Source organism: Podarcis liolepis (genome assembly GCF_965112155.1).
Source record: "Podarcis liolepis genome assembly, chromosome: Z".
In the NCBI taxonomy this organism is placed as follows: Eukaryota; Metazoa; Chordata; class Lepidosauria; order Squamata; family Lacertidae; genus Podarcis; species Podarcis liolepis.
The window spans coordinates 36832553-36858791 of NC_139570.1; the positions used below are offsets into that span (position 1 = coordinate 36832553).

The window sequence follows — 26239 nt, forward strand, 5'->3', positions numbered from 1 at the left end:
CTACCGATCATGACTATTCTAAACTGAATAGGAAGTTAGGAAGCTACATTAAAGAAAGCAAAAACATTGGTCCAATTTGCTCAATGTCATCATTGTCATTGTTTTCAGACAAGGGCCTTTTATAGCTCTAACTGGAGACACCAGGGATTGAACTTTGGGCCTCTGGCATGAAAACATGCAGAAGGGCTGTAGCTCAATAGCAGAACACCTACTTAGCAAGCAGGTAGTCCCAGGTTCAATCCCAGCATCCCCAGGTAGGCTGGGAATGTCTCCTGCCTGGAACCTAGGAGAAGTACTGCCAGCAATAGTCTAAGCTAGATGGACAAATGGTCAGACTCAGTATAAGGCAGCTTCCTATGCTCCTAATGCTCTGTGATGAGTTACGAGCTCTTCCATAATGCTGTAAAAGGACAAGAAGCAAATACTTTTTAATAATCACATCGTCATCATCCTCACATCATCTTTCTAAGGAAGCAACACTGTGCCAAAACTTGAAAGAAAGGTAAGAGTTTTACAAATGATGTGAATCATGCATGACTCCATACATCATGAAATGTCACCTCAATACAGTATATCCCTTCCTACATCATGGAACGAGTCAGAACTATTTCATTTCTTCTCCAGCTTTCTCCTGCATTAGAATTTTTATGTACCGTGTTTTTCGCTCTATAAGACGCACCAGACCACAAGACGCACCTAGTTTTTGGAGGAGGAAAACAAGAAAAAAATATTCTGAATCTCAGAAGCCAGAACAGCAAGAGGGATCACTGCACAGTGAAAGCAGCAATCCCTCTTGCGGTTCTGGGTTCTGGGATAGCTGCGCAGCCTGCATTCGCTCCATAAGACACACACACATTTCCCCTTACTTTTCAGGAGGGAAAAAGTGAGTCTTATAGAGCAAAAAATATGGTACTTTTGGAGATGTTATTCCTTTCATCTAATAACCCTTCTGTGACCTTTGAAATGGAAGTTGACCTAAGTGTAAGGGATAACCCAAGAGTAGTCGCAATCAGAATAGATCTACTAAAATCAATGGATCCCATTATGTATGGACTTACCATAAGCATGATTTAATTGGAAATCACCCAACAGGAGGATATGTCAGAATTTGCAGAAGAGCATCCTCTGGACATGTGGGGCAAATCACCCATAATATCTATGAATGAATTCTATGGGAGTTTCTGGGAAGAAAAGGCTCCTTGGATCTGGTGGGTGTCCCTCTCCATGGATATAGAGGGTCTGCCTGCAGAGGCCTCCTTATTGTAGTGCAAGCACCAAGTACAAGTCACTTTAGTTGGGCTGCTACTGTTCTGGCTCCCACTGAATGAACAGCTTGAACTTGGGTTACAGTTTCTGCTCAAAGCTTTAATGCTCAAATCATTATAGTACATAAGCAAGACAAGGGTCAAAGGTACAGTAGGTGCAATGCACGGCTAAGTGAGTTAAGTCATTGATCCAACAGTTGACATGCCCCTTGGGTTGCCCCGATGTAGGAGTTAGGTGGGCATGGCTTTAGCATAGTAAGTAGGATGGGCGAGCAAATGGGAACTCCTTTTGATGGGCTGGGTCTGACGCCCCTCTGTACGTGGAGGCTTGTCAGCTAGAGTTGATGGGAGGGGAAAGTCCAGCAGCATAGGTGGAACAGGAACTTTGGGCTGGATAATAATAATAATAATAATAATAATAATAATAATAATAATAATTTATTTGTACCCTGCCCATCTGGCTGGGTTTCCCCAGCCATTCTGGGTGGCTTCCAACAAAGATTAAGAATACATTAAAATGTCACACATTGGCAAGGGTTGATCCAGTGATACCCCACTGAGGCCCTCCCTATACAGTGGTACCTCGGGTTAAGAACTTTGCTTCAGGATGAGAACAGAAATCATGCTCCGGTGGCACAGCGGCAGCAGGAGGCCCCATTAGCTAAAGTGGTGCTTCAGGTTAAGAACAGTTTCAGGTTAAGAAAGGACCTCCGGAACGAATTAAGTACTTAACCCGAGGTACCACTGTAATCAAACTCCTTGCTTGTCACGCTCCCCACCCACCATACACTTCTGATGTCTCATGGGGTTCAGACATGGTTCCTTCCCAGGATCACCAGCCTCCAGCTCTTTGCAATTTTCCCACCGCTTTTCCTCATCTGACCGGTCCCTCCAAGATTTATCCTCGAAACTCATGACAGTTACTTGGGCATAAGAGGAGATCTGCTAGAACAGATCAGAAGTTCTAGTCTAGTATCTTGTTTCTACAGTGGCCAACTAGGACACTCTATCCTCCCTGCTGCGTTCCACTAAGGGAATATTGAGATGAAGGAGGGAGGTTGACGGACAATGCCACCTCCTACACTGGTTGCAAGGAGGTAGGCAGGTGGAGATTGGCTGAGGCAGACTGGAGTTGGTGGGGCAGTGCCCCACTTGCCATCATGGATTAACCTCCACTGAATCAGGGCTTAAAACAAGAGCCTTCCCTTGTCTTATCTCCTTGCCCCCACTCAAATTCAGCACCTGTTTTTCAATGACATAATGTTCTTATATATAGGAGATCCATTATCCATCATGGTTAACAGCTAGGAACCTCAACCTCTTCCATTCATAGAATCATAGAATTGTAGAGTTGGAAGGTTCCCTGAAGGTCATCTAGTCCAACCCCCTGCAATGCAGGAATCTCAGCTAAAGCATCCATGACAGGTGGCCATCCAACCTTTGCTTAAAAACCTCCAAGGAAGGAGAGTCCACCACCTCTCATGGGAGTCTGTTCTACATCCTGTTTCCATTCTGTGACAGTTATGCATGCATACAACCAAAATTGTTTAGAAGCTTATTTTGGCATCAAATGGTATATTAATTAATTAATCAGTCCTTCATTTTCTGCACATTTTTTTTGGTAGCAATAACATTAAAAAAATCCACATTTAATTTGTGGATTACCCCTTAATATTTGCATTTTAGGAACACCTCCCACTTGAATAACATTTTGTAAGCATCCCCCTTAACCTTTCTTTGGGGGCTGTGCTGTTCTATATATTTCCCCTAAATTAACATTTTTGTGCACATCTTTCCTGCAAAAGGCACTTATTTATCTATATTTTTATTTTAAAAAAACAGCAACCCAAAAGTGCCTCAGAAAATCCAGAGAAGTGTGCGATCCAATGAATTAATGCATTCCAATCCTCGTATAAGTCCAGGAACTGTGACTTAAGTTGGCCTGCTTTAAAATGCAGACCAAAAGAAATTATCTTACATCCCTAACAACTGCAGTGGGGATGTGAAAACAACAAGGATGAAGCTAAGCAAGGTTATCCCTTTATGAAACTCACTCTGCTGCCAAAACCTGTTTTTGCAACCCTCAAATTCAACCGAAGTTTCACCTTCCCCTTAGACCACTAGGATTGGGCTGTTGATGGAAAAGGCAAATTCCTTCCCCCACCACACTGATCAAAACATTCGTAGTTTTTTTTGTAGTTCAACCTCCTCTCCCCCCCATAATATATTTTAAGTGAAATTATGCTATTAGTGGCTAAGCTGTTGAGTATTTTAAATAAAGCAGACATCTGCTGCAAACAGTAAAAGCTGCAGAGATAGCTTTTAAGAAATGCCCACCCAAACCCTCAGCTTATTATCACTGTCAGAATGAAATGATAAACAATACCAATCTCATTTAAACACACACACACACACACACACACACAGAGAGAGAGAGAGAGAGAGAGAGAGAGAGAGAGAGAGAGAGATGTATGCCAGGGCCTCCTAATGGGGGTAAGACGAGAGATTAGTATTTATAAGGGTGGCTGCCTGAGACAAACAGATGGGCTTCAAAGTGGGTCAGATTATGTCTTTTCCTAGGGACACTTATCTAAAGCACTGTACACATTCCAATTGTTTCTGTTTACTTCTATTTTATGGTCCCTGTGTTCCTGTTTTGCCTTGGTGGGGGGGAGGATGTTGTCAATACAGTGGTACAGTTACAGACATTTCAGGTTACAGTTGCTTCAGGTTACAGACTCCACTAACCCAGAAATAGTACCCTGGGTTAAGAACTTTGCTTCAGGATGAGAAGAGAAATCGTGCACCAGCAGCGCGGCGGCAGTGGGAGGCCCCATCAGCTAAAGTGGTACCTCAGGTTAAGAACAGTTTCAGGTTAAGAATGGACCTCTGAAATGAATTAAGTTCTTAACCCGAGGTACCGCTGTACTGTCATTTAAATCACTAAACAAAAAGTAGTGTGCCTGAACGTGTAATGGAGTTATTTGGGAGAAGGTGATCTAGAGTACCAGCTCTGTATGCAGGAGATCCAAAGTTCACTCCCTGGCATCGCTAGGAGGGGCTAGGAAAGACCTCAGGCAGAAACCCTGGAAAGCTGCTGCCAGTCAGTGTAGGTTGATCTTAGGACACAAACACAGGGTGTTGTGTCCACTGCTAGTTCTATTCAGAGAAAACCTATTGAAACTGAAGGACAAGACTAACTTAGGTTTATTCATTTCAGTGGGCCTACTCTTGCTTAGAGTTCAGCTCAATACAGCCTAAATGTATCCATTTTCTTCTCATTTACAGTGGTGCCTCACAAGACGAAAAGAATCCGTTCTGTGATTCTCTTCGTCTAGCGGTTTTTTCATCTTGCGAAGCAAGCCCATTGATGGATTAGCGGCTTTTAGCGGCTTATCTGCTGATCGGATCAGCTGATAAGCGGCTTAGCAGCTTAGAAAGGGGAGGGGGAGGGGGGAAAACCAGCAGGAACTCGCAAGGCGTTGTCGTCTTGCGAAGCAAGCCCATAGGAAATTCGTTTTGCGAAGCACCTCCAAAACGGAAAACCCTTTCGTCTAGCGGGTTTTCCATCTTGCGAGGCATTCGTCTTGCGGGGCACCACTGTAGATGACTCTTCTGAATCCCAGCTCCCTTTCCAAACCACCTTTGTTCACTGTATAATACGTAGCAAAAAAATTCCCATAGCTGGGTAGTGCTCACCTGGTAGCCTTGGGCATGACCAAGGATCAAGCTAGGCCCATTCCTGGCACCTGCAAAAATTGCCAAGGGCCAGCACTCCAAGCAGAATATGGTCTCTGCACCCATCCTGAACTAAGTTCAGTAGCAACCATTAATATTTTCCACACTGCCCAGAATAGATGCTGTGATGGGTGCATTTGGGGGAAATTAAAATGGCAGCCGTTTCCCCTTTCTCCTTGCCAGAAAGAACGTTCAGTTCAGACTGCCAGTTGTTCTGTGACTGTAGAGTTGAAGGGCAGAATACTGAGGTCTCAGCCACTGGCCATAGGACCAAGGGTCATGGGAAGGCAGCACCCCCTAGCTCTCCAGAGGAGAATTGCAGCAAGGGGGAGATCAGTCTGGCCCTCTCCATTGGCCAGAGAAAGAGCAGCTGCAGTTGAAAGGCCAGGGCATAAATCTTCACCATAAATAATAAACAAAAACAAACAGGCTGCATTCAAACTGTATCCTTATCCATGACAGATTTAGCTCTGGAGAACTCAATCAGAAGAGGGGAGGGGAATTTAGGAAGAGCAGAGACTATTGCAGGGGTGTTCGAGCTGCAGCAACTGTTTTGGACGGTGCCATCTGTTCTGATCCTGTTAGAGTCAGGCTTGCTGTTTGGATTGGCAGTGAAGGGCACAGGGATGGCGTATGGCTTGCAGGTGCTCCTGCCCACTGAGTCAGCAGCCCTGCCACTTGAAATCCTGTGCCGCGTCATCTGGAAGCAACTCTAGAGTCAGTACTAACTGCCAGCCCCCACGTGTTGTACATAGAATAAGATGTCATGCGGAAGAGTTTTCTTGCCCTGCTTTTAAAATAGGGTTTAGACAAAAAATTCATGGATAAGGCTATAAGTGGCTGCTACTAGCTATGCAGGCTATGTTACACCTTCAGTGTTGGAGGCACTAAGCCTCTGAATACAGTTGCTGGAAATCACAAGGGTGTTGTGCTCTAGTCCTGTTTGTAGGCTTCCCACTGGGGCATCTAGCTGACTACTATGAGAACAGAAAGCCGGATCAGATGAGCCCCCTTAGACCTGATTCAGTAGGGCTCTTTTGATGTGAGACTGAAAATCCACATGAAAGAATGTTTCTACATACACACAAGCACACTCATACACAGAGGAATACATTATTATTATTATTATTATTATTATTATTATTATTATTAACTACGTTTCTATCCAACCTTTCATCCAAGGAGAAGAAGGAGAAGAAGAAGAAGAAGAAGAAGAAGAAGAAGAAGAAGAAGAAGAAGAAGAAGAAGAAGAAGAAGAAGAAGAATAGTAGTAGTAATAGTAGTAGTTTGGATTTGATATCCCACTTTATCACTACCCTAAGGAGTCTCAAAGCGACTAACATTCCCTTCCTCCTCCACAACAAACACTCTGTGAGGTGAGTGAGGCTGAGAGACTTCAAAGAAGCGTGACTAGCCCAAGGTCACCCAGCAGCTGCATGTGGAGGAGCGGAGACACGAACCCGGTTCACCAGATCACAAGTCCACTGCTCTTAACCACTACACCACACTGGCTCAAGTTGACACGCATGTTTCTCCTGTTTCTCCCCATTTTATCCTCACAACAACCCTCTGAGATGGGTTAGGTATGGAGGCAGTGACAGGCCCAAGTTCACCCTCTGAGGTTCATGACTCAGGGGGGATTTGAACTCTGGTCTTGACTGTTACATCACTCTGAAAATTGTAGCTCTGGGAGGGGAACAGGGGCCTTTTAACAACTCTTAGCACCTTTAACAAACTCCAGCTCCCAGAATAGTGCTTTAAATGTATGGTGTGAATGCGACCTGAACCTACTGAAATACAATGCTTATGTTTTCATTATTTTCCAAATCCCTTAAACATATAGGAACTCTAATCATACTCAGTAGAATCTGGGTGAGCTTTTCCCAGGCAAAAGCAGATTTGAAACCAGTGGTGCTTGCATGAGAAGCTTAAAGTGGTCTAGCTAGCAGAACTACCCTCACTAGGAAGTGTCATCCAAACCAAAACACTGCTTCCCTCCTTCAAAACTAACCTGTCCCCAAATTTTCAAATGTACTTCTCCAACCCCCCCCCCAATAAATACAAAACTCTGTATTATTAGGGAAAGTGTGCATAAAACGCATCTATTAGTGACAATAGCATACAAAAATGAATTCTGGTAGGAGAAATGGCTTGCAAAAATAAAAGGTGCACATTAGGCAAAATTGCAAATGAAAATGCTTATATTAAGAGAAATGTGCATTAAAAATCTGATGCGTTTTTGTGAAGATGTCTATACCTATGCGGAAATGTAGCGTACTGAAGACTAGAAACATGAGAAACCAAAATGGACAAATTCATCCATCCCTAGTATGGGGATGTGAGCAAATCTCAGTGACCAAACCTCATGTGGCAGTTTGCCGATCAGTGAGTGTGTTTCTGTAAGCCAACAATGAACAAAGTCTCCCTGTCTAGTCTCTACAACACTATTTGCCACACAGGGGCAATATCTGGCAGATTATATTGGGAATTTTGACCTGCAGTTCTTTGCCACTCTAAACCTTTGCATCTCCCCAAGACATGCTTTTTATTGTGCATTTCTGATTATTCATGCCCATTATGGTATTGGGTTGGTCAAGCATTGTTCCATTTTCAAATCTGTTTGTATCCACTGAAGATTCAGGGTGGACACACTAATTCACTTCCACTGTGCATGTCACATAGCTTCTTGCTAAAATCCTTTTCCTACCGAAGGAGGTTCTGGGATTTTTTGTATGTGTCCTGCTTTTGTTGTGCTTCAGTGCAAGAGCCCCTGCCCCCACCCCCCAGCATCACAGAGACACCCCCCAGCATCGCAGAACAACTAATGAAGCAGAATTATGTGTGGACGGTCCCATAGAAATCCACCATTAATGCAGTATTATTGCGCCAATGTCATATTGCACAACCCACCTGCAAAAAACCTCTTGCCTATAGGAGCACTTTACTTAGGAGCAGGGGTGATAAGCAGGCAGCTCCTGAAACAGGAACTTCTTTCTCGAAGGGACACCTGCTGCAGAGCTCTGGCTGCTTCTTTGGTGTTGATCCTGCTAAGTCTGTGTCAATGGGTGATGACAGGAACGAGGATATCTCTCTGATTCTCTGCACAGTTTGTGGACCACTCACACTCCTAATTCAGAGGGCAATCCACCTGCAGGCTATGGGAGCCTGGCAGTGTCCTTATGAGCCCCTGGCTTTGAACTGATCCCCTGTCTCAGATGGGAGTCTTTATCAGCGCGCCCCCCCTCTCCCTTGGACATTGGGAGTCTTAAGGACCTTGTCACACCCTTGAGAGCTCCTTATGTACCAGCTTGGGTGTCCTAAGACACTGCTGCTGGCCTCTGGCTTAAAGATTACCCGATTAGTTTACAAAGTTCCCATTTTGCTGAGGACAGCAGCAAAGCGCTTAAGTTAGGATAGCATTTCTTCCAGATCCTGCAAGATGTCACAGGAAGGAACCATGTCAACAATAATTTGCTTGTGTCTGAAACAATGGTACTTTATGAGACGAGGGGGAGGGGGACAGGAAAGTGAGAAGCAGCAGCATGCAAACGCCACTTGATGCCTCACACACTCTGGTGAAAACAGTGGGTCCTCTGCAGCTTCTTTATTCCCACCCCCCACCCCATGCCTCAAATAAATCTTCTCCGTCATGGCAGAGTCCGACACCCAACAGACGTGGGAGATGTGTAAATCTCTAACCTTGCTGCCACAGACCGACCGCCCCCCTACCCCCTCCTTCTGACCCAACTTGTGGAGTCAAAAGCTCAGCCCCAGCTCTGAGGAGCAGATGGTCAGGAGCACTAATGAATCAGCCTGTGTATTTACCGCGCCTGCTCCTGCTGGGGAAAGGTTTTAATAAACAGCAGCCAGAATAAATAAGCCCCACAACCAATCCAAGCACTCTGCATTCCTCGTCTCTCCTGCATGCATCAACTCCTGTGCACAGCAAGAGCCTGAAATTCTATTTGTAAGGAATGCTGCTTACCAGAGTAATTTTTGTGAGGATTTGCTTTTTTTACTTTTAAGCAGCTGGGTGTTGGTGTTGCTTTAAGCAAGGCTGGCTCACTTTTTCCCCCAGCCTGAGGCCCACATTCACCTTTGGACAAGCTTCGAAGGGACTACAGGCATGCATAAACACACCACACCCAGGACACAGGTGAAAGACATACAGAGAGGCATTAAAATATCCATTGCAGCTTTCAGCTGATTGCAGAATGGGGCAGGGACCTTTTTTATTTATTAACCTTTTTTTGGCCTGCTCTTCATCTGGTTCCATCCCCACTTTGACTGGTGGGTGGCACAATCCACCTGCCAATCACTTGGTGTCATTATGACATCACATAACTACCAAGTGGGGGGGGGGTTGTTTGCCCAGCTGTCATAATCCCTTGTCCAGGGTTCCCAATACCTGGCTGTCAGGCACTTGGAAACTGCCCTGCACAGGACATTGCCAGCCCTATGCTCCAAGCACCAAGCATAGGACCAGCAAAGTGCCTTTATGTCCTGCCCATCAATTGATGGGGCGGAGGGGGAGAGGAAAAGAAACTTGCAATTTACAATGGAGAATTCCCTTGTGAAGCTGATGCTACAAAAGATAGCATCTTTCTCCCCCATCTCCCCCACGATCAGCTGATGGGAAGAGGAAAGAAACCTGCTTTTTGCAAGCATCTGTTGTGCTCAGCCTAGTGCTGTGATGGAGATTCAGGTCAATATGTTGAATGGGGGTTGCTGATTTGAATCCCCATCATGGCACTGGGCTGGGTGTAGAGGTTTAAACTTCTATACTATCTGGTGTTGCAGACAGTATTTTATTTTCTGCCTACCAAAATTGCTGAGGGTCTTAGTGGACCACAAGGAAGGCCCAGATTAGGCCCACAAGCTGAGGAGTTCTCCACCCTGGTTTTAAAGCATAGACATGCATACACAGAGAGGGCTAGAATTATCATTCCTCTGCATTGAGCTTTCCCATTTCTGTTCTTTACATTTAGCCAAATTCTCCAGACTAATCCTAGGATTCTGCTTACCAGAATCTGGCAGTGGGTTTTATTGTATATGTGGCTTTGTGGACCAACGAAGAATAATGTCAATTGTCCTCAGGCACTAATACATCAGTTGCATCCAGACTAGGCAACTGCAGTGCCTTTAAAGACAGTCTGGAAATTTAAGCTGCTTTTGAGGGCTGTAGAGTTTGAACCTATTATATTAATTTTGAATCAATTGAGTTCAGAGGTGCCAGCTTGCGAGGGAGATTTTGGGGCGTGTCAATGTTGGAAGCGTGATGTCCCAGTGTCCCGACATCACATGCATGATGTCCTAACACCCCAATGTTATGCGCATGACATCAGCACCTTGGGAGGAGCTGCCTGGGGGCAGAGCCAAACTTGACAGCTGTACATCTTCAATGGCCTGTGACTCCTCCTCCACCTAGGAGTGCCACCAGCAGGAGACTGTTTCAACCCTACTTCCCCGCTGGGGCAGTCAGAGGAGGAGGAGCCAGCCACTGGAGCTGCACTGCAGTTGGCTCTGCATTTTGCTTCTGCACTTTTGGGACATTGGGGGGCCCAGCCCCTACCCCCCAAATATGGGGCAGTGGCCAAATGGGCTCAGTCCCCTGGAGCTGGCATCCCTAGTTGAGTTGGTTACCCATCTGTTTAAAAGGGCTCGATTTAATGGCAAAGAAGATAACAAAATAACAGATATTGGAGATGTAAGGAAAAGGAAGGAACATTTTATCATATGTGGTGGGAATGCAAATGCATTAAAAATATTGGGAAATGATATACGATGAATTGGAAAAAAAATGTTTAAAATGAATTTTGTCAAACACCCTGAAGCCTTTTTGTTAGGTATCTCAAATCAAGAGCGACCAAAAGAAAAATGAACATTATTTATGCATTATTATTTATGCAACAGCGGCAAGAATCTTGATTGCACAATATTGGAAGACGGAAGAAATACCATCAAAGGAACAATGCCAAGAAAAGCTGATGAACTATGCAGAATTGGCTAAGCTAACAGACAAACTATGAGAGAAGGACAAAAAGGACTCCAAAAGTGTCTGGGAACCATTTACAGTTTATTTGCAGAAACAACAGAATAGACTGGATTCACTATAAATAAACTTTCACAAATTCATTTGAGTAACAGATAGTTTAAAGAAATGATAAGGGATTTTATTTTTGTGTAGGAAAAGCAGGATACGATAAATAAAACTAAATAACTCAGCAGAGGGGGTGTTGAGGGATGTCCAGAGGAGGGGAGGGAGAATAATTGTAAATAACATGATGAATGAGATTGGTATCATTAATTGTTATAAAATTCAAAAAATATTCAAAAAAAGGGCTCGATTTAAAAGTGCTAATACTAACTTTTGAAGCACTGGATGGTCTAGAACCAAATTGTTTCAAGAGCTGCTGGCTCTTTGCCAGCATGTCTAAGCCCCATGATTGGTCCAGGGGCCCTTTCTGGCCTGCCAAAAACATTGATCAGGCTGGTGAGTAGCATGGACAGGATCTTTAAAGTGGTGACTCCACACTTGTGGAATTTCTCCCCCTGATAATTCCACCTGGCCTTTTCTGGTAGCCTTTAAGCATACTCCCCCACGTCTCTCTCTGTGTGTATTTTAATGCACACATAATTTATTGCTGTTGTAATACAGCTTTTGAGGTTCTCTCGAAACCTCCTGCTTCCATTGCAAGCCTTTCTCACACAGGGAATACTCTACCCAGGCCCATGAGATGCTACAACATTTCTCCGTGTTCTATCCAGGCAAGCAAGATGCATTATCACAGTTCAAGGACACATTCCATCCAGGGGGATAATACACCCATGGGGCAAACCACAATACAGCTGGTTAAGGACATGACCTGCACTGAGGAGTGTCTGGAGATCCAGACATAGAGGCATGGAGGAGGGCTGCATTTGGTCTTCTGGTCCTGAGGTTCTCTATCACTGCTTTATAGGGCATGCTTGAGGAGGAATGTTTCATCCAACCACAAAACAGAATGTTCTTCAAATAAAAAATAAAATAAAATATCACAGTGCTTTTTTGCTTTCTGAGTCAAACTATGTTGTTGAGTTTGAGAAAGGGCAAGATGATTTCAGGAACCAAAAATAACATCTGTAGGTAATTAAATTTCATGCTCCAGGGCACAAATTGATAACCTGAAAGAGATCAGGATGGAATTCCCATTGAACTGGAGATATTCGCTGGCAATTAATTTTCGCTCCACTCACAGATTTAGGGAAAGGAAGCAGCCATAATTAATTTAGAGTGATTACTGCTAATAGCTGGTTAAGTGGTAAAACATGAGCACAGAGACTATCAAACAGCAGGGCTGAAACACACACATTCCAGTGTAAATGAACATCGGCTTTCCTACCACTAAAAATGAGGGCTCTGTACAATTCTTCCCACAAATCATGGCCAAATTCATTACCTATTTTCAGTGTGAGTACGTTTATAAAGTTCCCCTGAAACTTTGCAATTGGCTTCTGTTGGAAGTGGAAAACTAAAGACAAATAAGTGGTCCTATCCAGAAGCTATGTGCAAATGGCCTCACAAAATTCTCCAGCCTATTTGTGGGCAGATTTTTCTTTAGGAGGGGGAGGACATTACACTGAATTTCTGCAGGGGGAAGAGAAATTATCCAACAGTTTCTCAGGGGGTGGCACTGTCATTGCTGTTGCTCTGTGAAATTTCTTAAGCAAAAACAGTGGCCACCAAACAAGTAAAAATACAAAATGGTGGGGGATAATAAGAGAATATTCTGCAAAGTGGCCTTTTCTGGAGAGGGGTGGTGCCGGAGAAAAATTAAAATCTACACTATTAAATTCTAAGGAATTTCAGCTCAGCTCTAATCCTATCTAGAAGTGCAACTTACAAGGTACAGATAAGGCACACTGGCCTTAGTTCATTGGTAGAACATTGGCTTGGCATTTAGAAGGCCCGGGTTCAATCCCCAACAGTATTCCCAGGTAGAAATTGTCCCCTTTCTGAAACCCTGAAGAACCACTATCAAGCACTGTTTCAGTATCTTCACTACCTCCCCAGAATCTGTTGGAGAGACAGAATTGGATGTTATTGGCCCACTAAAAATCTCTGGATAACCTTTCCCGGCATTGTTGAGTAAATGTTTAAAAAAGTAGGGGGCAAGATAGAATGGGACCTCATAGGTAAAAAGCCCTGGGGCGAAATGATCATTTTCCAGTGTTACCTAGTAAGTCCCTCAGATAGGACACCAACCCAGTTAAGTGGTCCAAAAGGCTGCTTGACAGTATCAAAAGCCACTTTAATATCTAGCACAAGCAGTACATTGCATAAATAATTTGAGAAATCAGCAGCAGGTAAACTTCATTCCTCAGGGTCAAATGTAACCCTCCAGGCCGTTGGAAGTTTCCCTAGGCTACACACCCTTCACTAGCACTGCATCATACAATCTTCAAACATGTTTGCTTAGCTGGAATGTGTATTTAAACCATGCCAATCGCTCCTGCTCAGGTCCTGCTTGTAGGGTATCTGGTTGGCCACTAGGACGCTAGACTAGATTGAACTTTTTGTTCTGATTTGGCAGCCAGACCTGGGAAGGTGGGGTTCTTCGCTTTTTATGTTTGGCAGATCTTCTCTTCACAGAAGCCTTGGCTTCTGGTAGGGAATGCAGTAGAGGTGGAAGGGCTGAGGAGGGAAAGACTCTAGTACCCCTAGCCATCCGTGCCACAATGCCCTTGATCCAGTTAATAAACACCAGGAAATGCCCCTCCCCCAAAAAAGTCACCTTGGGAGTTTCTGAGAGAGTAGGACTACACAGTCTCTAACTCAGTGGTTCTCAACCTTGGGTCCCCAGATGTTTTAGTAAACTGTTTTCATTTATTGTTTATTACTACTTAAATTGTGTAATATTTTTGCTATTAGGTAAATATTTTGATGTGGTAAGCCGCTTTGAGCATGGTTCAACTGTGGAAAGATAGCAGTCAAATGAATGATGATGATAATGATGAACATCCTGCTGAAAACGCTAGAAGCCGTCTGCCTGGGCCTCCCTCCGTTTAGGGTGATGGTATTGGCCAATTGACATTTAAAGAGAAGGGAGAATGAGTGCTTCTGTCAGGATTTTGGCCAGTGCCCACTGAGACTATTTTGGTCTCCCTCCTCCTCTCTGCTGAGTTCTCAAGGTCAACACTGAGCTTAAGTAGGAGAGCGCTGACAGCCAGTGCTGCTAAACCCACACCCTGGACTGGGTGTAAGAAAGAAGGCAGGCAGCTGGGGGCCCTGCCCTGTTTGTCCTAATGGACCAGCCTCCACTGATAGGGCAGAGAGATCAGGAAGACCAAAAGTAGGTGTAGCCAGAGCCAAAGACAGGTGGAGTAATACCATGGTAATATATGGCAAGCATGTAGGGACTGGCTGATGACAGACAGACATTGGTGCGGCGGGGCAAAACTAGACTTTATTTCACCTGGATCAAAGACCCAGTTTAGCACGCACACACCTATGTGCATTTGTGTGTGCGTGTGCACACACACACAGGCTAGGAGTCTCAATGGTACCCTCTGAAGATTCACCAGGGGCAAAAAAAACAACAACCCTGGCTAGCCCCCCAAAGCTACGGCTCTGGGTGGGGTCGCATCCTATTCACCCTAACGGACTAGCTTTCACAGATTTCTGCCTTCAATATTTCGTTCCTGCTCCTCCTGTTTGTTTGCACCCGTTAGAGAGAAAGCAATGTTCCCACCTGGAAAGGCATTTCCTGTTTATTGGTAAGCCTGGTCAGGCCTGTGCTGAATTATTCAGACGGCGGAAACAGGGTGCCTGAATGCTGGCTCACCCAGGTGTCGTTCCGTTCCTCTCCCCACATTGTGGTTTTGGGGCTATCGATTGTTCTCTATTTACCTTCTCCCTCCCCTTTAAGCTCCCTAGCCAAAAGGTTCTTTGAGTCCAAGGTCACATTACAGAAACTTTGGGGTGGGGGGCAGGCCGAAGCGAGGGAGTTTTCAGGGATGCTCCTTTCCAGTTGCCATGAATCAGCAGAAAGAGACACCCAGTTCAACTGGAATAAGCCTTAGTAATCATATAAGCTGGGATATGTTTGGCAAGACCGCCCCCCCTCCCACCATCTCTCTTTCTCTCTCTTTTCCTTTAGCCCAAACCAAAGCAGATTTACTTTTATGAACATCATGTAGCTCATGCATTCTCCTGGGACTCGCTTAGTGCATGGACAGAAATAGAGAAACAAGCAGTGTCTCGCTCCTTTCTATTTTATTTTTTAAAAAAAATGTGTGCACGCAGAATTCTAGGAGGATTTAATATATATATAAACAGTCTAGGCCATTTGTATTGGCAGGTATTGAGTAACCCTAGTGCTATGCAAATCAACTTGAGATTTCAGGAGCCTTAATGGGGTACTTCTTTACAAATTTTGTACTGAAGTAAGCTTCACTTTAATAAACATACCCTCAGAACTGGGGAATTTGCTGGTCATTTTACAGACAGGGTAGGATGACAAGGGATGCAGTCAGGGAGACACACACACACACACACACACACTTCCCAATCCTGTCCCCTCCCCAAAGGACTGCTGTTTTATCTTTCTCCTAGGCCACATTCGAAACCATGCATTTGAAATGCTATGATACCATTTTATACAGTCACTTGCTTCCTGCAAATAAATTTGGGCACTGTAGATTGTTAACGGTGCTGAGAATTGTTAGGAGACCCCTTTCCCCTCACAGCTACAATCCCTCAATCTGTGGGTCCCCAGATGTTGTTGGACTACAACTCCCATCACCTCTAGCTAGCAAGGCCAGAGCTCAGGGATGATGGGAGTTATAGTCCAACAACATTTGGGGACCCACAGGTTTAGAACCGCTGCCTTAAGTGGTTTAACAAGCAATTCCCCCTTCCCAGGAACTCTGGGGATTGCAGCTCTGTCTACTGGTCCATCCAGCTCAGTATTGTTCACACTGACTGGCAGTGGCTCTCTGGCTTTTGGATAGGAGTCTCTATCAGCCCTACCTGGAGACGATGGGGATCAAACCAGGGACCCTTCTGCATGCAAAGCAGATGCTCTAACCACTGTGTTATGACCCTTCCCCTAAAAACCAAGTCTGACTCCAGTCCTCATTATTCTGAATAAAGGACTGGTTTAAATGGGGAAACCTTCTACTGAGTCAGACAATCAGCCTATCCAGCTCAGCATTGTATACACTGACAGACAGAAGCTCTCCAAGATTTCAGACAGGGTTCTCTCCCAGCCCTATCTAGAGGTGATTGGGATTGCTTGCAAAGCAGGTGCTCTACCACTGAGCTATGGTCCTTCCTCTAAAGCTATTACCATTACAGTCATACCTCCGGTTATAGACGCCTCATGTTGTGTTTTTCAGATTATGGACCGCCGAAACCTGGAAGTACGGGAACGGGTTACGTCCGGGTTTCGGCGGTCGCGCATGCGCAGAACTGCTAAATCGCGCGTGCGCATGTGCAGAAGCGCCAAATCGCAACCCGCGCATGCGCAGGCACAGGTTGCAAACACTGCGGGTTGCAAACATGCATCCTGCATGGATCACATTTGCAACCCGAGGGTCCACTGTATCATTCTACTTGTATAGAATGACAGAGTTGGTGTCAGGCAAGCAGTGCTTAGTGCACTTGCCTCCTCCTTCTCGTTGCATGAGGGACTTAGAACACCTGAACAGGACATACCTAGCTTCACCAATGGTAATACATGGGATTGGATAGTTGTAAAGTAAGCACAGTTACAGCTAAAGTCACTAGTTGGCACTAATGATAATAGAGCAATATAACATTGTTACGGAAATGACAAGGGGGGGCACATCTTTAAGATTGGGTTTCCGCCTCCCCCCTTTACTCTTAAACCTCGGGATGATGAGCGCAAGTCCTTCTCCCCATCAGTCGCACACGCACAACACACACATCTTTTGATTGCCTAAAGTTGTTACAATATTGCAAATATTATGCCTGAATGTATCCTTTCGACTTGACGGCTCAGGGAAGATACCTGGCTTTATAAATTTGTAGAAAATCCATACTTTAACTGATTCTCCTCATTCCAACACTGTTTTAACCCTTAAAGAAAGGTGAATTTGGGCTCCATCTCCCCCCATGAACCAAGAAGCGGGAAGTCACGTAGGCAGCAGGAACAGGGCAGCCCGCCATAATTCCCCAAGCGTGAGAGCACATACACCCCACCCCACCAAGGGAGTGACCAAGGGGGCAACCATAGATATCTGCAGAGGCAGTTTAGAAAGTCAGGTGTTCTGAAAGCCCATCTCCAGAGTTCTTAGGGCAAGGATGTGTAAAGAGTTTTATTGTTCTTTTGGTGATGGTACTTAATAGGTGTTGGGATAGGTGTCTGATAAAGTGACCTAATGTTGAACTTGTGTAACCCTTGTGTAAAGGTAAAGGGACCCCTGACCATTAAGTCCAGTCATGGCCGACTCTGGGGTTGCGGCACTCATCTCGCTTTATTGGCCGAGGAAGTCGGCGTACAGCTTCCGGGTCATGTGGCCAGCATGACTAAGCCGCTTCTGGCGAACCAGAGCAGCGCACGGAAATGCAGTTTACCTATTTATCTACTTGCACTTTAAAGTGCTTTCAAACTGCTAGGTTGGCAGGGGCAGGGACTGAGCAACGGGAGCTCACCCCGTCACGGGGATTCAAACCACTGACTTTCTGATCGGCAAGTCCTAGGCTCTGTGGTTTAACCCACAGTGCCACCCACATCCCTTGTAAACCCCTCCCCATTTGTGGCATGCCAGTGATGTAGTGATGATATATCAATGATGCTGCTTGAAGTGTATTCTGGGGGAAAGAGGGAAGATTTAAAAGAGGATATCACCCCATGCTTGGGGTTCTTACTCCTGTGGGGACCTGTTGTGCAACAATAAAGGTCGTGGTCTACTGACCAATGTTTTGCTCCAAATTACTTGGCTGGAACTTCCTTCTTTTACTGACCGCATGGACCCGTGGGGGGACTTTCACCCCGATGAGCTGGGCTGTTGAGTAGTCTCTCACTCCGGAATTTTTCCTTAACAACATGAACCACATAAGGGTCAGATTTAAGGTGATGGTTTTTGACCTTTAAAGCCCTTCACGGTCTAGGACCCTCGTACCTACGGGACTGCCTCTCCCAGTATGCCCCACGGAGAGCCTCAAGGTCCATAAACAGCAACACCCTAGTGGTCCCGGGCCCTAAGGAAGTTAGATTAGCTTCAACCAAAGCCAGGGCCTTTTCAACACTGGCTCCAGCCTGGTGGAACGTTCTGCCTCATGAGACCAGGGCCCTGCAGGATCTGATTTCTTTCCACAGGGCCTGTAAGACAGAGTTGTTCTGCCTGGCCTTTGGCTTGGAGCCAGTTTGATTCCCTCCCCCTCATTCTTTTTCCTTTTTCCTCCTGTGATGAGGCTGTATTTTAATATTTTAATGTTGTATTTTAATCATGTTTTTAAGTTGTATTCATTCAACTTGTTTTTATTATTGCTTGTTAGCCGCCCTGAGCCCGGCCTTGGCTGGGGAGGGCAGGGTATAAATAAAAATTATTATTATTATTATTATTATTATTAAGTGTTATTTGTTCCTCAGCAATCACAGGAGTACATGTCTGCTCCTTCATGCACAACATCCACAACAAAGAATTATATGAACTTGCATTTACCTCTTTCCCTTCCAATTCACCCCACCCCAATATGTGAGGTTGTGAACAGGGACTGATATTATCTTTTAATCTCTGTACAGTGCTTAGAAAATCATGGTGCTTTATTACACAATTTTAATCTTTTTTTATATACTAGTATTTTGACCCCTCTTTCAAACTCCAACAGAGAAGCTCAGGACTCCTAACAATATGCAACATGACATCAGAAGGGGGGGGGATAGCAGTAATCTCAATAGATTCAAATAAACAAAGACAGGCAGATAGGCCCAACAATTCCTTTCACCTATTCTATTTCATCTCCTTCATTCTCAACCCAGTAATGATATTAGGTCTGCATGTATTAGGAGATTATAGTATTAAAAGAAAATGAGAGGCAGGAAAAAAATGTTTCTGAATACACAAGAGAAGTAGAAAATTGGAAACGTCTAGGTCAAAAGCCAGCAACTAGTGGCAGCTCCAGTTGCCAGTTCCCGGACTGAGGGTGGGATTCCCTTGGAACAACAGAACCTCTGGTAGAAGCAATATTAGACACTGCCCCCTCCCCTCTATTTAGGGGTACTGTCTATTTCTTAAGGTCAGAGCTGCATCATACACACCAACACACATCCAAAGCACATGACTTCCCCCAAAGAATTCTGGGGACTGTAGTTTCTCCTTCACAGAGTTACAATTCTGAGCATCCTTAAAAACTAGTTTATTTGTGGACTAACGAAAACCTATGACAGTAAATAGCACTCCTTTTTGCTTGCATTATTTCCATTCCTGACCTCCAGATGAGCATGCAGATTATGGAAATTTCTCTTCCCGTTATTGTTGCTGATTGAAATCTCTGAAGTCCTTACTCTGCCCCAGCAATAGCACAGGCACTCTAATGCAGTGTAAGACGGTACTGCTCAACTGGACCATCTTCAAGAGAAGCTCCACATTAAAATGTATTGCAGCAGTCTATGCAGGACGCTATCAGAGCATAGATTGTTAAGGCCAAGCCAGGGGTCGGCAACCTAAGGCCTATGGGCCACAAGCAACCCACAGGGGTCGTTTAACTGGCCCACAGGTTGCCCCAAACCGAGCCACCTGCTCAGCGAGTCCCTGTGCGCTGCACTAAACTGGTGCAGCAGAGCGCTGGGACTTGCTTCTGTGGCGCTGGAAATCGCGTCTGTGCAGACGCAGATGCTGGAAATCGCAGGTGCGCGCGATCCAGCCCACAGAAGGGATCTCCGCTGGAGTGAACCGGTCCAGGCGAGGTAAACCTTGCTGACCCCTGGGCCAAACTATCCCAGCCCCCAAATGGCTTTCTGCTATTTATGAGGAGGGTTCTTTTTGTGTACATAGTGAACAGAAGTTGGTTGTTCTTTTGCTCTTTCATGTGCTACACGAAAATAACACACAATAACAAAGTGTCAGTTAGCCAGGGTTATAGTGATTATATTAACATGCCATTTCCCACTGATTGCTCCACCTCCCCAATTTTTCAGCTGCATGACACTTTGCATATTAAAGCAAATGGTTTCGTTTTAAAAGAAACATGGATGCGAATGGCTTTTTTTTTAATAAAAAAAACTTACTAGGGAATTTCCTGTTAAAGCAACAAATCAAAGCTATCCTTCCTCCCACTCCCTGGCTCCCAAATACCGTGGTACCTAGGGTTACAGATGCTTCAGGTTACATATGCCTCAGGTTACAGACTCCGCTAACCCAGAAATAGTACCTCGGGTTAAGAACTTTGCTCCAGGATGAGAACAGAAATAGCAGCGGCAGCGGGAGGCCCCATTAGCTAAAGTGGTACCTCAGGTTAAGAACAGTTTCAGGCTAAGAACGGACCTCCAGAACAAATTGAGTTTGTACCAAGAGGTACCACTGTAATGAAACAATGCTAACCAGGACTCTGTGCTTGGTGTCACTTGAACATAAAAGGTGCTGTGATTTACATGAGAGTGGGGTGAAATGTCATTGTGATAAATGCTCTATCTTACTGGGCAATTTGCATTTTAAATTTTTATCTTTGCAGTGAAAAAAATGGCTGGAATTTCACTCAAGCATCCGAACTCCCAGCAGAGAGAAATAGGTTATATAGCAGAGGGGGGAGGGGTTAATGACATTCTGGGCTGAAATTTGTGTTCCTAAGAAGATTATCTCTTCTGTCAACTGGGCTGGGCATGTCCAGGCACACAACTACGCCCTGAGCTCCAGCTTCCAGGGAGTGATGTTTAAGAGCCTTCTTCATACTAAAGGGGTAATCGCATCACCATCTGATGCAGCTTCAGCTGCGCAAGTGCACACACATACTCCCCCCCCCGAGCCCCCATGACAGCCTCACTTCACCCTATAGCCCACCTAGAAATTTCTGATCCTCTTAGGGTGAGTGAGAATTCCAAATAAAGGACAGACACGAAGCTGCAGCCACTTGTTTGCGATTCTGATCACGACTGGCAGCAGAGTGACGCGCCACCCGATCCTACACATGTTTACTCAAAAGCAAGTCATGCTGAATTCCACAAGGCTCGCTTCCAAGGAACTGTGCACAGTATAGCAGCAGTCCCAGGCATTTTTAATGTGTGGGGAATTTATAAGTACTGAGGAGCTTTCAGCTGTGTGAGTCCTCACTTGGCAATTTGAAGTGACACAATTCAGACGCAAGGGGGGGGGGTGTTGTAGCTCAGTGATGGAGCATCTGCTTTGCTTGCAAAAGGCCGCAGGTTCAATCCCAGGCATCTCAAAGTAGGGATGGGAAAGACTCTCTGCCTGAAACCCTGGCTGGTAGTATGGAGCAGTGTTCCCCAACCTTGGGCCTCCAGCTGCTTTTGGACTACAACTTCCATCATCCCTCGCGAGCAAGACCAGTGGTCAAGGATGATGGGAACTGTAGTCCAAAAACAGCTGGAGGCCCAATGTTGGGGAACACTGGTATGGAGGACACTGAGCTTATAGTCTGACTCAGTACAACACAGATTCCTATGCTGTCTCCACAAGTAGGCCTCAGCTACAAGGTCATTTGTTGGCCTTAGGAAATCCACGGTGCTGTTCTCCCTAATGTCTTGGTATATGGGAATAATAATAATAATAATAATAATGCCCTTTCTTACTGGATTTAAAAATGCCATGAGTAATGCATGTGAAGTTCCTTAGAGTTTTATTTTCCCAAATATTTTCTGACCCCTGAGTCCTTTGACACCTTCCTTTTGTGTGGGTGGTGCGATTTCGGCTACATAAGAATGGGCATTCAACCCTGAATGTTGCTAATAGAGGGAATGCTTGTTATTACATTGACCTGGGTGTGGAAAACGGGAGGAGGAACCTGAGTACTGCAGAAGTAGGTGGAGGCAGCTCAATCTAGCCAGCCCTGAGGAGGCAAATGAATAGTAAAGGATTTGTGGAGAATATTAGGGGGGGGGGGATGGAAATTATATCGTCAGAGGTATACCCATGGTTTGGCCACTGTGAGCAAGAAACAGGCTTTGAGGTTCAGGTGCTGCCTCCTTCACATTTCTCCTTTATGTGCTCCCATACCCTCTCTTGATTCCTGATTTGAGCAAACCATTGCTTGCAAAGCTGTATGAATCAGGCAAACTATGGTATGCATCAACCATGGTTTCCTTCCAACCATTGTAGTTGGGAGCTACAGTTTAAAATCTGGTTAGGAAGTAGCATTGGAAAGACAGAGAAACGGAAGTGGGAGCTTTTTTCTCTCTGAACTGGGCCTTGTAGCTCAGGTTTGTTGTACTAGAACTTAACTGTCTCCTCTTTCAAGCCAGCTCCAGTGGTATTGTACAGTGGTACCTCTGGTTGCGAATAGGATCTGTTCCAGAGTCCCATTCGCAACATGAGCAGAATGCAGCCTGCATCTGCAGGTCGTGATTTGCCGCGTCTGTGCATGTGCGAGCGGCAAAATCCGGAAGTAACCCTTTTTGGTACTTCCAGGTCGCCGCGGAACGCAACCTGAAAATGCACAACTTGAAGCAAACGCACCACGAGGTATGACTGTATCTGCCTTTTAAGGCCAAGTAGCCACTACTCCACAGCCACACTCATGCATTGCCACAAGTTAAAAAGTAACGGCACTAGAACCAAAAGGAATCCTGAGAAATCTCATCAGAAACTGCAGTCACCTGTTTCCAGGGATGGAAGGATCTGATAATTTTGGTTCTCTTGGTTTCTCATTTTTATGTAAGAACCACCCTGCTGGATCAAGTCAATGGTCCATCTAGCATGGCATCTTCTTACAGTGCCCAACCAGATGCCAATTTTCTGAACACTGAAACACTGGTTGGAGCATGGTCTTGCAAAATGAAGAAACGTGAATTTCAGAGGAGGGCTATGTTTTGGTTCCCATATTGTCTAAGAACATCCAAATTTGCCTTTCAATGTGAACTGAATTGAATTTCTGCCCTCCCCTATCCTAACTTGTACCAAAAGTTGCATTGCTTGATTTTTATTTATTATTACATTTGTACACCGCCCTCCCTCCCAAAGGAATCTAGAGGAACAAACAAGCTACAAAACAATATTTTAAAAAATGATGCAAAGGCAAAAAGTACCCTGTGCTCTGGGAGACACCTAGAGTTGCCAGACCTCTAGGTCTGACCAGATGTCTCCATGTTTGCCTGGCCCCCTCCAGATGGCAGCAGGTGGAGGGCCTAAATCTACAGGTGGAGAAGAGTGTATTTAATTAATAGATATATTAATAAGAATGTGCATGCAGAGTGTAAGCTCCAGTCTGGGAGGAGCTGGCTGCAAATTATAGCACAGACACTCGGTGGGATCTGCCCTTCACACTCTCAACCTGTTTCCAGGGACCTGTCCCATGACATCACCAGAGGCCACCCCCTAAGTATCAGGTTTGGGCCCCGAATTCTTAGTGTCTGGGATGCTCCTGGTCTAGCAACTCTAGAGACAACAGTTCCTTACAGAGGCATAGATCAGTTTCCTCTTTTTTGCAGGTGAACACACACACACACACACACACACACACACACACTTACACTTCTCTGAATCACTTCCTATCACTTAGCTGCAACTAAGGGCATCCAGGAGTTAAGCTTCTTGGCTCCCACGCTCAGCAGTTTCCTTATAGGCTTTGGAAGGGCTTGGCTCTCACTAAGGAAAGGAATAACACACATTCCCATGCATACTTACACATAAGCAGGTGGATCATATGAAAAAAGAAGCACAACTGCAGTAGGCAAGCCAGTCGCTGTATAGAGCAAAGTGCATTATTGATTCAGAGAATCAGAAAATGCTTAGGACGTTGGGAAATTGTCCTGCTCTTTAAAAGCCTGTGTGCTTGCCGAGCTTGAGAGTTGCAGGCCTTGCAGAGCAGACTCACGATGCTGACATAAATATTTTATTATGTTAAAAAAAAAAACACCAAAAAAAAAACCAGGGGCCTGGATAATTTTGAGCATGGGAAGGACAAGGAGAGAGAAAAGGGGAAGGTGGAATGGCAGGATAAAGGAGAGCGGAGCAAAGAACAGCCAGATATGCTTCTGAAAAGGTTGTCAGGGATTCCATCCAAGAAAAATATAATAATGATGATGGTTACACAGGGAATTTTGATTCCTGGCCTTTCGAAAACATGCATGTCCCACTGCTCTCCTCCCTAAGTCTGACCAAAAGCCCTAAGGACAGGCTGCAGGTCATAGGACTGATCTAGCAGGCTGTCATGTTCTTGTGATGGCCCCAAGTCAGGTCTCCACAACAAGCTGCCCTGACTGGATATATGAAGAGATCCTATCTGCATCCAGTTGGGAGTCTGTGGACAGACTGATTTTGACTCAGCAGATTTATCTTTCTATCCCTCAGCTGCAGTTCATGACTGGCCCTGAATTAACATTACGCTGTTTATCCAACTAGCTGTTCCGGAGGCACGAGAAGAAAGGGGAGGTATCGATGCTTCTTCCCTAGCATGAGAGCTTGAGACCACAGCCCTGACAGCTGCTAAGGATTCCTGACTTTCATCACGGGGATCATTGTTAGGGAATACAGTGCAAGAAAGAAAATGACATTTGAAAAGCTGCTTTTATCTCTCTATGCACCAGATTGCACAGGCACCCCCACTTCAGCTGTATTTGCTTTTGTAACATGGGCGAGCCCCTGCAAAGTTCCATCGGCAGATGATTTTTGGAAAGTTCCTCTCTTATAAAAATATTTATAAGAGACCCCTGGGCTCTCACTTGTGGGGTGCCTCAGGGTTCTGTCCTCTCCCCCATGCTTTTCAACATTTACATGCAGCCACTGGGAGAGATCATCAGGAGGTTTGGGCTGGGTGTTCATCAGTATGCCGATGATACCCAGCTCTACCTCTCTTTTAAATCAGAACCAGTGAAGGCGGTGAAGGTCCTGCGTGAGTGTCTGGAGGCGGTTGGAGGATGGATGGCAGCTAACCGATTGAGGTTGAATCCTGACAAGACAGAAGTAGTGTTTTGGGGGGACAGGAGGCGGGCGGGTGTGGAGGATTCCCTGGTCCTGAATGGGGTAACTGTGCTCTTGAAGGATCAGGTGCACAGCCTGGGAGTCATTTTGGACTCACAGCTGTCCATGGAGGCACAGGTCAAATCTGTGTCCAGGGCAGCTGTTTACCAGCTCCATCTGGTACGTAGGCTGAGACCCTATCTGCCTGCGAACAGTCTCGCCAGAGTGGTGCATGCTCTGGTTATCTCCCGCTTGGACTACTGCAATGCACTCTACGTGGGGCTACCTTTGAAGGTGACTCGGAAACTACAACTAATCCAGAATGCGGCAGCTAGACTGGTGACTGGGGGCGGCCGCCGAGACCATATAACACCGGTCTTGAAAGACCTACATTGGCTCCCAGTACGTTTCTGAGCACAATTCAAAGTGTTGGTGCTGACCTTTAAAGCCCTAAACGGCCTTGGTCCAGTATACCCGAAGGAGCGTCTCCACCCCCATCATTCTGCCCGGACGCTGAGGTCCAGCGCCGAGGGCCTTCTGGCGGTTCCCTCATTGCGAGAAGCAAAGCTACAGGGAACCAGGCAGAGGGCCTTCTCGGTAGTAGCGCCCGCCCTGTGGAACGCCCTTCCAGCAGATGTCAAAGCGATAAACAACTACCTGACATTCAGAAGACATCTTAAGGCAGACCTGTTCAGGGAAGTTTTTAACGTGTGATTTTACTGTATCTTTGGGTTTATGGAAGCCGCCCAGAGTGGCTGGGGAGGCCCAGCCAGATGGGCGGGGTATAAATAATAAATTATTATTATTATTATTATTATTATTATTATTATTATTATTATTATTGAAGTGGGGCTTGAAATTTGACAGGGTGATTTGTGACTTGGAAATGTGCCAGGGAGTTTGGTTCAAGGCACCACAGTTTGCTGTATATGAAGGACACTGGTTTCATCTTGTTTATATTATTAATACTGGTGCTGCTGCTGTTAAATTTATTACCCACCATTCACCCAGGCAGGTCCCAGGGCAGGTTACAACAATTTACATCTGTGCTTTGCATCTGTACGCCTGTGATTTGTTGTTGTTGTTGTTGTTGTTGTTGTTGTTGTTGTTGTGACTTTGGGGGGTCTGTATGGTACCCTGGTTCCCTTATAATCCTT

General features: G+C 45.3%; 1 protein-coding gene and 1 long non-coding RNA gene across 11 annotated transcripts in view; both read right to left on the minus strand.

Annotated features, from left to right (window-relative positions):
* The window catches only part of LOC310698484, a 219114-nt gene that overhangs the window by 109114 nt on the left and 83761 nt on the right, over positions 1-26239 (minus strand). The window lies entirely within an intron of this gene.
* Positions 1-26239, minus strand: part of NTNG2 (netrin G2) — a 124226-nt gene that overhangs the window by 70353 nt on the left and 27634 nt on the right. The window lies entirely within an intron of this gene.